The sequence below is a fragment of the Callithrix jacchus genome, chromosome 18 (genome assembly GCF_049354715.1).
Source record: "Callithrix jacchus isolate 240 chromosome 18, calJac240_pri, whole genome shotgun sequence".
NCBI lineage: Eukaryota > Metazoa > Chordata > Mammalia > Primates > Cebidae > Callithrix > Callithrix jacchus.
In genome coordinates, this window is record NC_133519.1 from 37,259,172 (window position 1) to 37,270,416 (window position 11,245).

At 41.9% G+C, this 11,245-nt stretch overlaps 1 pseudogene; it reads right to left on the minus strand.

The window, feature by feature from the left end:
* Positions 1–1,137: 1,137 nt before the first annotated feature.
* Positions 1,138–4,459, minus strand: LOC100390110 (bifunctional methylenetetrahydrofolate dehydrogenase/cyclohydrolase, mitochondrial-like; annotated as a pseudogene).
* Positions 4,460–11,245: the final 6,786 nt, after the last annotated feature.

The window sequence follows — 11,245 nt, forward strand, 5'->3', positions numbered from 1 at the left end:
CTCCCTGCAGCCTCCACCTCCCTGGACTTAAGCGATTCTCCCGTGTTAGCCCTCAAGTAGCTGGAAGTACAGGTGTGAGCCACCATGCTGGGCTAATTTTTTTGTTTTTGGTAGAGATGGGTTTTGCCATGTTGCTCAGGCTGGTCTCCATCTCCTGGGCTCAAGCAATCCACAGCCTTGGCTTCTGAAAAGTGCTGGGATTACAGGCATGAGCCACAGAGTCCAGCCTGTGATTTTTATTTTTATTTTTTTTTTAAATCAAAGTAATATTTACATAGTTTAAGATGTCTGGCCAGGCGCAGTGGCTCACGCCTGTAATCCCAGCACTTTGGGAGGCCGAGGCGGGCGGATCACCTGAGGTTGGAGTTCCAGACCAGCTGGACCAACAGGGAGAAACCCTGTCTCTACTAAAAGTACAAAATTAGCCAGGTGTGATGGGGCAGCTACTCGGGATTCTGAGGCAGAAGAATCACTTGAACCCAGGAGGCAAAGGTTGCAGTGAGCCAAGATCACACCATTGTACTCCAGCCTGGGCAACACGAGTGAAACTCCGTCTAAAAAAAAAAAAAAAGTCCAATTCTACTTTAATGCATTTAACCAAGAGCATTAGTCCTTTGTTTGTTCCTTTTCACGTGAACCCCATTTCCCAGAGGCAACAATAACCTGCAATACAAGCTACTTTTATGGTACTTTGTTTTGATTTTGGTTTTTATTAAAAAAGAAAAAAAAAGAACCTTGATTCAGAAAGTCTGATTAAATTCAATATTAACTCAAACTCTTAAAAATTTTCTGGAAAAGTCAACAGGGTACATCACAGAAAAGCAGGCGGCAGCTGACAGTTCTTTGGTGGAAAAGTAAGATGGATACTTACCCAAGCTGCCAAAATGATTATCAAGCCAAGTTTGTTTTTCAAAAATAGGCTTTAAGATACACCAAAGAAACTATACAATATGAAAATTTAACAATGAAGTTACAGTATATAGCAAAAGACAAATATGACAATACACATGAATAACGTATAATAGAAGCCTTTCAATCTTAGAAAGCTAAAATGGGAGAACTTACTGCAGGGTAACATGCATAAAATGAGGACTAACAGCAAGGAACAATCCTAAACATTTTCCCAATGACTAAGCCTCAAAAAGGTAGCTTAGGAAAACGATTAACATGTAGTTTTTCGTGAACTCTATTTGTTTCCACATCAGTGACTGCTGCTCCTTCCTTGATCATGTCTGCTGTGATCGGATTTGGAATACCTGCAGCAGATATTACAGTATCTGCAAGAATTGTATGTTTCTTCAACTGCTCTTCGGGAGTACATTGATGAGATATTTTTTTTTTTTTTTTTTTTTTTGAGACGGAGTTTCGCTCTTGTTACCCAGGCTGGAGTGCAATGGTGCGATCTCGGCTCACCGCAATCTCCGCCTCCTGGGTTCAGGCAATTCTCCTGCCTCAGCCTCCCGAGTAGCTGGGATTACAGGCACGCACCACCGTGCCCAGCTAATTTTTTGTAATTTTAGTAGAGACGGGGTTTCACCATGTTGACCAAGATGGTCTCGATCTGTTGACCTCGTGATCCACCCGCCTCGGCCTCCCAAAGTGCTGGGATTACAGGCGTGAGCCACCGCGCCCGGCCTGATGAGATATTTTAACAGTGGCGTCACCTCTGGGACGGTCATGCCCTCATCTGTGTTCAGTCACATTGCAACGGGCATTCCAACATTATTTGACCTTCCAGCCACAACCACATTCTTCCCTAGGGCTGGAATGCCAGTTTGCTTAATTATTTTCCACACACCCCATGAGGTAGCAGGTAACATGGGATACAGGTCCCAACACTTTCGCCCTACATTAATTACATGAAAGCCATCGACATCCTTGTCTGGAGAAACAGCGTTGCCAGATCTTTCTATATGCTCTGGGAGAGGCAGCTGAACAAGGAGGCCATCTACATTACCTTCATTATTCAGTTTATTGATTAAATTCAACAATTCTTCCCCTGAAATTGAAGCTGGTCTCACTAGTGTCTCACTGTTGATTCCCACAGCTGCCCTGATTTTGTTGAGGAAGTAGGAGGGACTTGCAGGATTCTCGCTGACGGAGATCGTGATCCTGCTCAGGTGTGGCCATTTGTTGCCTGAAGCCATCCACTCTTCCACCTCCTGCCGCACTTCCTGCTTGATCTGCTGGGCCAGTTTCTTTCCAGCTTCATTTCGAACTGTCACGAGGTGGAAGGCGCGAGGGCGGAGGGAGCAGCCCGGCAGCCAATGCGGACGTGAGCCTGTGACCACTCAGGGAGGGTATGGTATTTTTTAAATGGGCTTCTATTTCTAAATAATACACTTATACTTAAATTGCTTTTTTTTTTTTTTTTTCAGTTAGGACGTTGTATTAATTTGCTACCATAGAAGTTGAAGAGTTAGCTGTCTTACACAACCCCTATTTTTTACAGATGATCCTCCCCAATCTTCCAAGATAGTTCTATCATATTTTCTGTTTTAATCAGTACATAATCCTTACTTTATTTCTTTTCTCTTCTCTTTTCTTCTTTCTTTCTGTTTTTTGAGACAGGGTCTCACTCTGTCGCCCAGGCTGGAGAGCGGTAGTGCAACCTCGACTCAGTGCAACGTCTACCCTCCGAGCTTAAGCAATTGTCTCAACTCAGTCTCCCGAGTAGCTGAGACTACAGGTGTAGCTGAGACTACAGGCGTGTGCCGCAACACCCAACTAATTTTTGTATTTTTTGTAGAGATGGGGTTTTGCCATTTTGCCCAGGCTGCCCTCGAACTCCTGAGCTCAGGCAATCCTCCCAGCCTCCCAAAGTGCTGGGATTACAGGAGTGAGCCACCTTGCCTGGCCTTACTATGTAAATATTTCTTCTTCTTCTTTTTTTTTTATTTTGTTGCCCATGAGCCTGTAAAATCAAAAGCAATTATGTAAATATTTCTTATAGCTAAGTCATGTAATCTAATAGTATGTTTTTGTTTCTCTGTACTTAAAAGCAATTCTGCAATTAGTAGTTGTCCTTTAAAAATGTTGGGTTTTTTTTGTACCTATCACTGATGTTTCCGGACCTTACAGAACTTTAAATACCGTTCCAGGATCAAATGCACCATGTAATCCAGTAGTTCTAACTGCTTATTGAAAATGTCTTTCTTTGAACTCTCCATACTTCTGCTCCAGTCTGTACTGTGGCTTCAAGCTGACATCCTGAAACTCCTCCCTACTGTATCCTGGATACTATCTTTGCCTCCTTTGGATAGGATCCCCAGTTTCCAGGATCCCAAATTTTCCTGTTTCTTAGTTTAGTTCCTAATATTAACAGAGTATATGGGAAGGAAACTTTTGGCTACCATATATATATATGTATTTATTCATGATTATTGCCCTCATCCTTGATTGACAGTTTGGTTGAGGATAGAATTCTAGATTGGAAATAATTTACTGTCTTAAAAATTATTTTGTAGTGTTACAGCTCTTTTAGAATTTGTCTGTCAGGCTTTCTTTCTGTGTTTTTTTTTGTTTGTTTGTTTGTTTGTTTTGTTTTTGCCAGAAAGCCCCTAAAAATAAAATAAAAATAAATTATTTTTTAGAAGTTAGGACATTTAAAATACTGTTGTATTATAAGTTATGGAGGATAATAAATAAATTGCCTTGCACTGTGACCGATGCCTGTAATCCCAGCACATTGGGAGCCTGACTCTGGAGGATAGCTTGAGCTAAGGAGTTTGACACCAGCCTGGACAATAAGCATAGTGAGACCCTGTCTCTATTAAAAGAAAAATGTTTGTAAAAGGCTGGACATGATGGCTCATGGCTGTAATCCCAGGACTTTGGGAGACCGAGGCAGGCAGATTGCTTGAGCTCAGGCGTTCAAGACCAGCCTGACCAACATAGCAAAACCCTGTCTCTAGCAAAAAGACAAAAATTAGCCAGGCATGGTTGCATGTGCCTGTAGTCCCAGCTATTTGAGAGGCTGAGGCAGGAGAATTGCTTGAACCCAGGAGCCGGAGGCTGCAGTGAGCCAAGACTGCACCACTGCACTCCAGCCTGGGTGACAGAGTTAGACTGTGTCCCCAAAAAACAAAAAATCTCTTTATTCAATAGTAACTTAACCATAGCTTACTGTGACTTTTTACTTTATATACTTTTAAAAATGTTCTTAGCTTTTTGACTCTTTTGTAATAAACTTAGCTTAAAACACATATTATACAGTTGTACAAAAGCATTTTCTTCCTATATGTCCTTATTCTATACACATTTTCTATTTTTAATTTTTTTTCTTTTTAAACTTTTTGTTAAAAACTGAGACACAAAAACACACATTACCCTGGGCATACCCAGGGCCAGGATCACTGTCTTCTACCTCCTTATCTTGCCCCACAGGAAGGTCTTCAGGGGCAATGATACACAGGGAGCTGTCCTCTCTTACAATAGCAATGCTTCTTCTGGAATACATCCTGAAAGACTTGCCCGAAGCTGTTTAACAGGTAATTTTTTTTTTTTTTTGAGATGGAGTCTTTCACTGTCACCGGGGCTAGAGTGCAGTGGTGTGGTCTTGATTCACTGCAACCTCTGCCTCTGGGTTTAAGCAATTCTCCTGCCTCAGCCTCCCAGGTAGCTGGGATTACAGGTGCATACCACCACGCCCAGCCAGTTTTATGTATTTTTAGTAGAGACAGGGGTTTCACTGTGTTGGCCAGGCTGGTCTTGTACTCCTGACCTCATGATGTGCTCGCCTCGGCCTCCCAAAATGCTGGGATTACAGGTGTGAGCCACCACGCCTGGGCTTAACAGTTAATTTGGAAAATTATTAGCGGAAGTTCACTCTAAAATAATGACTTAAAAGTATAGTATAGTAAATACATAAACCACTAGCATAGTTGTTTATTATCATTGTCAATTATTATAAACTGTATGTAATTGTGTGAGCTGTATTTCCACAGGACTGGCAGTAGGTTTGTTTACACCAGCACCACAAAGACACGAGTACTGCATTGTGCTGCTGCGTCATGACGGCCATGCTGTCACTAGGCTCTAGGTATTTTTTAGCTCCATTACAATCTTATGGGACTACCATCATGCATGCAATCTGGTTTTTGTTTTGTTTTTTTTTTGAGATGGAGTCTTGCTCTGTCGCCCAGGCTGGAGTGCAGTGGCGCAATCTCAGCTTGCCAGGACTTCTGCCTCCTGGGTTCAAGTAATTCTCCTGCCTCAGTCTCCCAAGTAGCTAAGGTTACAGGTGCGCACCACCACGCCCAGCTAATTTTTGTGTTTTTAGTAGAGATGATCAGCCATGTCGGCCAGGCTGATCTTGAACTCCTGGGCTTAAGCTATCCACCTGCCTCAGCCCCCAAAGTGCTGGAATTACAGGTGTGGGCCACTGTGCCTGGCCTGTGCAACCTGTTTTCGTTGAGCAAAACATCACTATGTGGTATGTGGCTGTATATACATGTGTGTAAATATACATGTATATTCAAGTGTGTGTGTGTGTGTGCATGCACCTGTGTGTATGTGTGTGTATATAATATTTTGGTTCTGATAATTCTAATCTCTGGAATTCTTGAAGTCTGTATCTGTTTTTTGTAATTTCTTTTTCTTTTCTTTCTTTTTTCTTTTCTTTTCTTTTTTTTTTGAGATGGGATCTCACTCTATTGCCCACCTCTGCCTCCCAAAGTCTGGGATTACAGGCGTGAGCCACCACATCCAGCCTAAATTTAATTTAATTTAAATTAATTAAGTAGCCACATGTGGCTAGTGGTAACCATATTAAATAGCAGAAATCTACAGGCTAGACTTTTTCCTTCTACAAAATTTTACGCAATACTTTTCCTTCACCCTCCAAGCCTGCCTTCAGAAGTAACTAGGACTTCCCATTCCTGAGCCTTTTCTGGTTGCCACACTAAAAATCAGCTTGCCTTTTGTTGCCCTGCATTGACCATTTTCCTCACCAACTAAACACTTTCAACAGAATAGATAAACTTGAACCCTAGATGAGACAGCATTGATTCAAGCATTTCTCATTCTCCATAATATGTTGACTTGTCTCAATTCTATTTTCTTCTTTCCAATTCTGTCATCGTGTACATCCTTTTCTCTCACAGTCCCCTTCCAATAATATCAGCACGGTTTCCAAAGGGAGTCATTAGAAAGCCAGACCACGTGTTTCAGTTGACGTTATTCTTATACATAAATAGCTTACTGCCTGTTTTAGCTTCATTATCAGTAGAATTCAGAGGTGGCTCTAAGAATTTATCTGTCTAGTGACTGGGAATTCCAGACTGGGATCAGAAATGAGCATCCTTCCACAGCAGGGTGACTGAAAGTCGGTGCTATTGACATTTTGGGTTGAATAATTCTTTGTCGTGGGAAGGCTCAGGAATGGGAAGTCCTAGTTACTTCTGAAGGCAGGCTTGGAGGGTGAAGGGAAAATACTGTGTAAAATTTTGTAGAAGGAGAAAGTCTAGCCTGTAGATTTCTGCTATTTAATATGGTTACCACAAGCCACATGTGGCGACTTAAATTATTAAATTAAATTTAGGCTGGGCATGGTGGCTCACACCTGTAACCGCAGACTTTGGGAAGTAGAGGTGGGCAACAGGGCATTGCAAAACATTTGCACTGTTCCTGGAATTTACTCATTAGAAACCAGTAGTACCCGCCCACCCTTTCTGGCTTTGACAATCAAAAATATCCATAGACCTTGCTCTGGAAGACAAAATCCCCTCCGTTCAGAACTACTGTTTTAAAAGGTTTTTAACTGTCTAAACTACGCTATGCTTTATGGAGAATCCTTAAGTTAGCGTTTCTCAAATCCATTAAAATCACACCGAAGATTCTGTTTGAGAAGTAGGCTAGGAATCTGCCTTTTTAAACGAAGACCCCAGTGATTCTAATTTAGACGTTTCTAAAGATCACACCTGGAGAAACGACCTAAGATGACTACAATGTTAAGTGAAGTCCCCCTTGACACTATTAGAATGCTCCAGGCATGTAAGGTTTCAAGGGACAGGTCAAAGTATTGAGAAGATAAATATTTACTGGGTAAGAAATCATGCAGAATATCCAAGGGTGCTGCATGGAGCAAATCTAGTACAAATACTAGTGAAATCCCAGTAAAGTCTTCTCTGTGCCATTGTGCTGTGACATGTTGGGAGCTGACAAGGGAGGTGTTGGGGCCTGTAAAAGTGAGTCCGATTTTCCTGAGTCCGTGATTTTCCTGAAGCTCACATTTAAGAATGAAACAGGATCCCCAGTAAAGATGCTGCTATGGTGTTGCCAATTACTTCATGCCTGATGGAGAAGCTGAAATGCCTCCCCATACTTGAGATTTTTTTTTTCTTTCCAGTTAATTGTTCTTCCTAAATTGAATGATCTATTTTTGGAACTAAAAGAGATGCAGTGTAGAGAGAAAGGAACTGACAAAGCCCAAGGCAGAGAAGGGAGGTAGACAGAGAAAATGCAGAAACGAGAGGGCGATGCTGTCTGCATCCATCTTCCTCATAACAAACACATAGTGAACAGGAAGGGCATTCTCTCTTCCTGGGAGCAGGTGAGCGAGACAGTAGGGGCAGGAGATTTTGCTTATGAAACCACAAACACATGAAAAGACAAAAATGTAACATTCTAGAAATAATTGTAACCTGGAGGCCTAGGTCTTAAAATTCACTGGGCTTTTCTTTAAAACTCTCGAGTGGGTCTGCATGTTCACGTCATCAAATCAGAAGATGAAAAAACCTGCTCCTTTACTGTATTTCTTAATAAAACTTACTGGAAAAGCACCACGGTCTTAGTTCTGAAAATGTGGGAACGCCTCATAGATGTGATTCTGAGAGCATTTAGCAGGACTTCTGATGCGTTTAGTCCACATGCACGTCTGATGAAGCATATATACACACAGATGTGAGCATTTTTAATGAACTCACAACCGTAAGTAATGTCCACCTTAGCCAGATTCATTAGCTATTATCAAAAACGTATTTGAAAAAGAGTCAGCAAATATTGTGTCTAACTACCAGCGTGGCTATCAGCTTCTTACACTTTTCTGCTTCTATAAAGAATGCTTTTGTTGGCCGGGCACGGTGGCTCACGCCTATAATCCCAGCACTTTGGGAGGCCGAGGCGGGTGGATCACGAGGTCAAGAGATCGAGACCATCCTGGTCAACAAGGTGAAACCCCGTCTCTACTAAAAATACAAAAATTAGCTGGGCATAGTGGTGTGCGCCTGTAGTCCCAGCTACTCGGGAGGCTGAGGCAGGAGAATTGCTGGAACCCAGGAGGCGGAGGTTGTGGTGAGCCGAGATTGTGCCGTTGTACTCCAGTCTGGGTAACAACAGCGAACCTCTGTCTCAAAAAAAAAAAAAAAAAAAGAATGCTTTTGTTAACTCCAGTGAGTTCTTCTGATCCTCCTTCAGTCTGAGCGTCATGCTCAAAGCTCTGGAGTGGGCCTACACTAGCCATTTCTGCCGCTTCTGTTCTCTAGGCATTTCAATTGCAGTTACATTTTTAAAAGATCCCCTTTTGTGCTTTTAAATGCTTAGCAAAACTACAAAGAAGAACACACATCATTTTCTTCAAAACATATAAACATTTTGACCTGCCAAAGAGACTACACCAAAGACAGCCAGCTTAACTTTAAAATGCAGGAGAACAGAGACCTTTTAAATTCCCTTAAGACTGTGCCATTCTTTCCACCCCTCAGTGGATATTTTAACAATGTATGCAGTTCACTCCTGAAATGATTTATCTAAGGAAAGAAAGAGGCTTCAAACCACTGTGTACACTTGCCGTTCCCTGCCATGAGGTGTCAGGAGAGGAACTCCTGGCTGCCCATAGTATCTTTTCTCCATTTCCTGCCATTTTTGTCTGAGCGTCATGTGGATAGCATATCCATATTTTTCTGTGTGTCTAAGCATTTGATTTCCATCTCCTTCAATAGCAGACTCTAACACAAGGGTGGTGAAGAAAGGAGCACAGGGAAAGAGAAAGGAAACATCCCGGGAATGACAGCATTCAATCAAACAAGCTATGCAGATCCCTTTATGCCAGCTTGAAACACAAAAGTTGTAGAGCTGGAAGACTGCTGCTTTATTCCTCACATAAGTAACTGTGCAGGCTGATCAAAGAAACCTCTGTTTGATCTTAGATCATTTCTTCCAAACACAAACTCTGGCAAGCAGAGATAAGGTCTTATAGTGTACTGATAATGTGAGCTTCATAGCTAAGCACGCCTGGATTCAAATTCTGCTTCCATCTGGATTTGCGCAACTCTGGGAAAACTGAGTGACCTTGAACCAATAACTTAACCTCTTTCTGCATGTTTACTCAACTGTAAAGTGGGCTAAGAGTGGAAAATGCCCCTGGAACTATTTCGCACATGAAATGTGTAGCTGTTTGTAAGATCATTTTTTTTTTTTTTTTGAGACAGTCTTGCTCTGTTTCCCAGGCTAGAGTGGGTGGTGTGATTTCAGCTCACTACAACCTCTGCCTCCCAGGTTCAAGCAATTCTCTTGCCTCAGCCTCCCGGGTAGCTGGGACTACAGGCATGGCACCTCCAGGCCCTGCTAATTTTCATATTTTTAGTATAGACAGATTTTAGCCATGTTGGCCAGGCTGGTCTCAAACTCCTGGTCTCAAGTGATCTGCCCAGCTTGGCCTCACAAAGTGCTGGGATTACAGGTGTGAGCCATCGTATCCGGCTTGTAGCTCTGTAAAATCATTCAGAATGATCCTTGTTGGTGAAGCATGAGAAATAGAAGTTGTTAGAACTGCTGTTATCATTATTAGTATCATTTCATTCTACATCCAGAATTATTGACAATCATGTGATAGATCTGATTCTAGCTAATTCTGAAGAGAAATATCCGAGTTCAGGATGGATGCTGTATCTTTTCAGCCCAAAAGTACTCAGACAGCTCAGACCTGTGAAATCCCTCCAGAATCTCTCTTGGTTTTATATTGTTGGGAAGCTCCTACAGGTATGGTTATACAGAATACATATCTGGATTGGAAGATGGAATATTTTTAGAATTCCCCGTGACATTCCATTTTTAGTTCTTTCTACAGAGTCTTGTGGAAGGAAGAAATAGGTGCTCTTCCAGTTATTTGGAGGTGATTCATATAGTGTGGCCACTTTTTTTTTTAACGTTTACAACTGGCTGGCATGGCGTGGTGGCTCATGCCTATAATCCCAGCACTTTGGGAGACCAAGGTGGGAAGATTGCTTGAGCTCAGGAATCCAAGACCAGCACGGGCAACATGGTGAAACCGTTTCTCTACAAAATTAAAAAGTCAGCTGGGCATGATAGTGTGCACCTGCGGTCTCAGCTACTCGGGAGGCTGGGATGAGGGTGAGCTTGAACTCAGGAGCTTGAGGCTGCAGCAAACCATGTTTGTGCCACTGCACTCCAGCCTGGACAACAGAGGGAGACCCTGTCTCAAAAAGAAAAATAATAAACAAAAATTGTTTACTGGTCACAGCCGAAGACTGGAGTGAATAGTTAAACCAAGTTGAGACCATCAGATTGTCTCATGTGAGAGTGTGAAATTAGAGACACGGAAAAATGTATTTGCTCATGGCCATTCCCAAAGTTACAAGAACATTAAAACTGGGGTACCTAAATGGCTGTTTGAGGAAAGCGAGTTTGATGTTCAAGCAATGAAAACTGGTCAATAGATTAAAAAAAAGTATAAAGCAGGTTCACAAAATCAATAAGGGGTGGTGGACCATGTGATGAAAGAGAGACTGACTTTGTATCATTTTTGTGTACCCATCCTTTCTTGTGGTCTGGTTGCTTTTCCTGGCCTTGGGTAATGAGACATTCCTTAATAAAAGGACATTACCTTTACTTAAGCTAACTTCAGATGGTTGCTGTTTCTTCAAATTAAACAAACTTTGACAGGTGACATCAAAGATCAGGACTGAATAGATCATTCTGAGCTGAAGGGTCTCACGGGTTATAGCTGAAGAGACAATACAAGATCAGGTAAAGCTGACCCCAAAGGTTAGGGGAAAATTGGAATCTAAAGATCAGGTCAAAAATTGAGATCTGAGAATTGATCTCAATGAGAAATGGCAGAGATGCAACCTCTGGGTAAACAAGCCATTTCAAACTGAAAACCTTGTGCCAGGCCAAGATTCTTTGTTTACCTTTATTCTCAAGTCTGCTTAGAGGTTTTCAAAAAGTAAGAAAAATTAAAACAACAACAGAAACAGTAGCACCAAACTGACAAGGAGAAATTGAA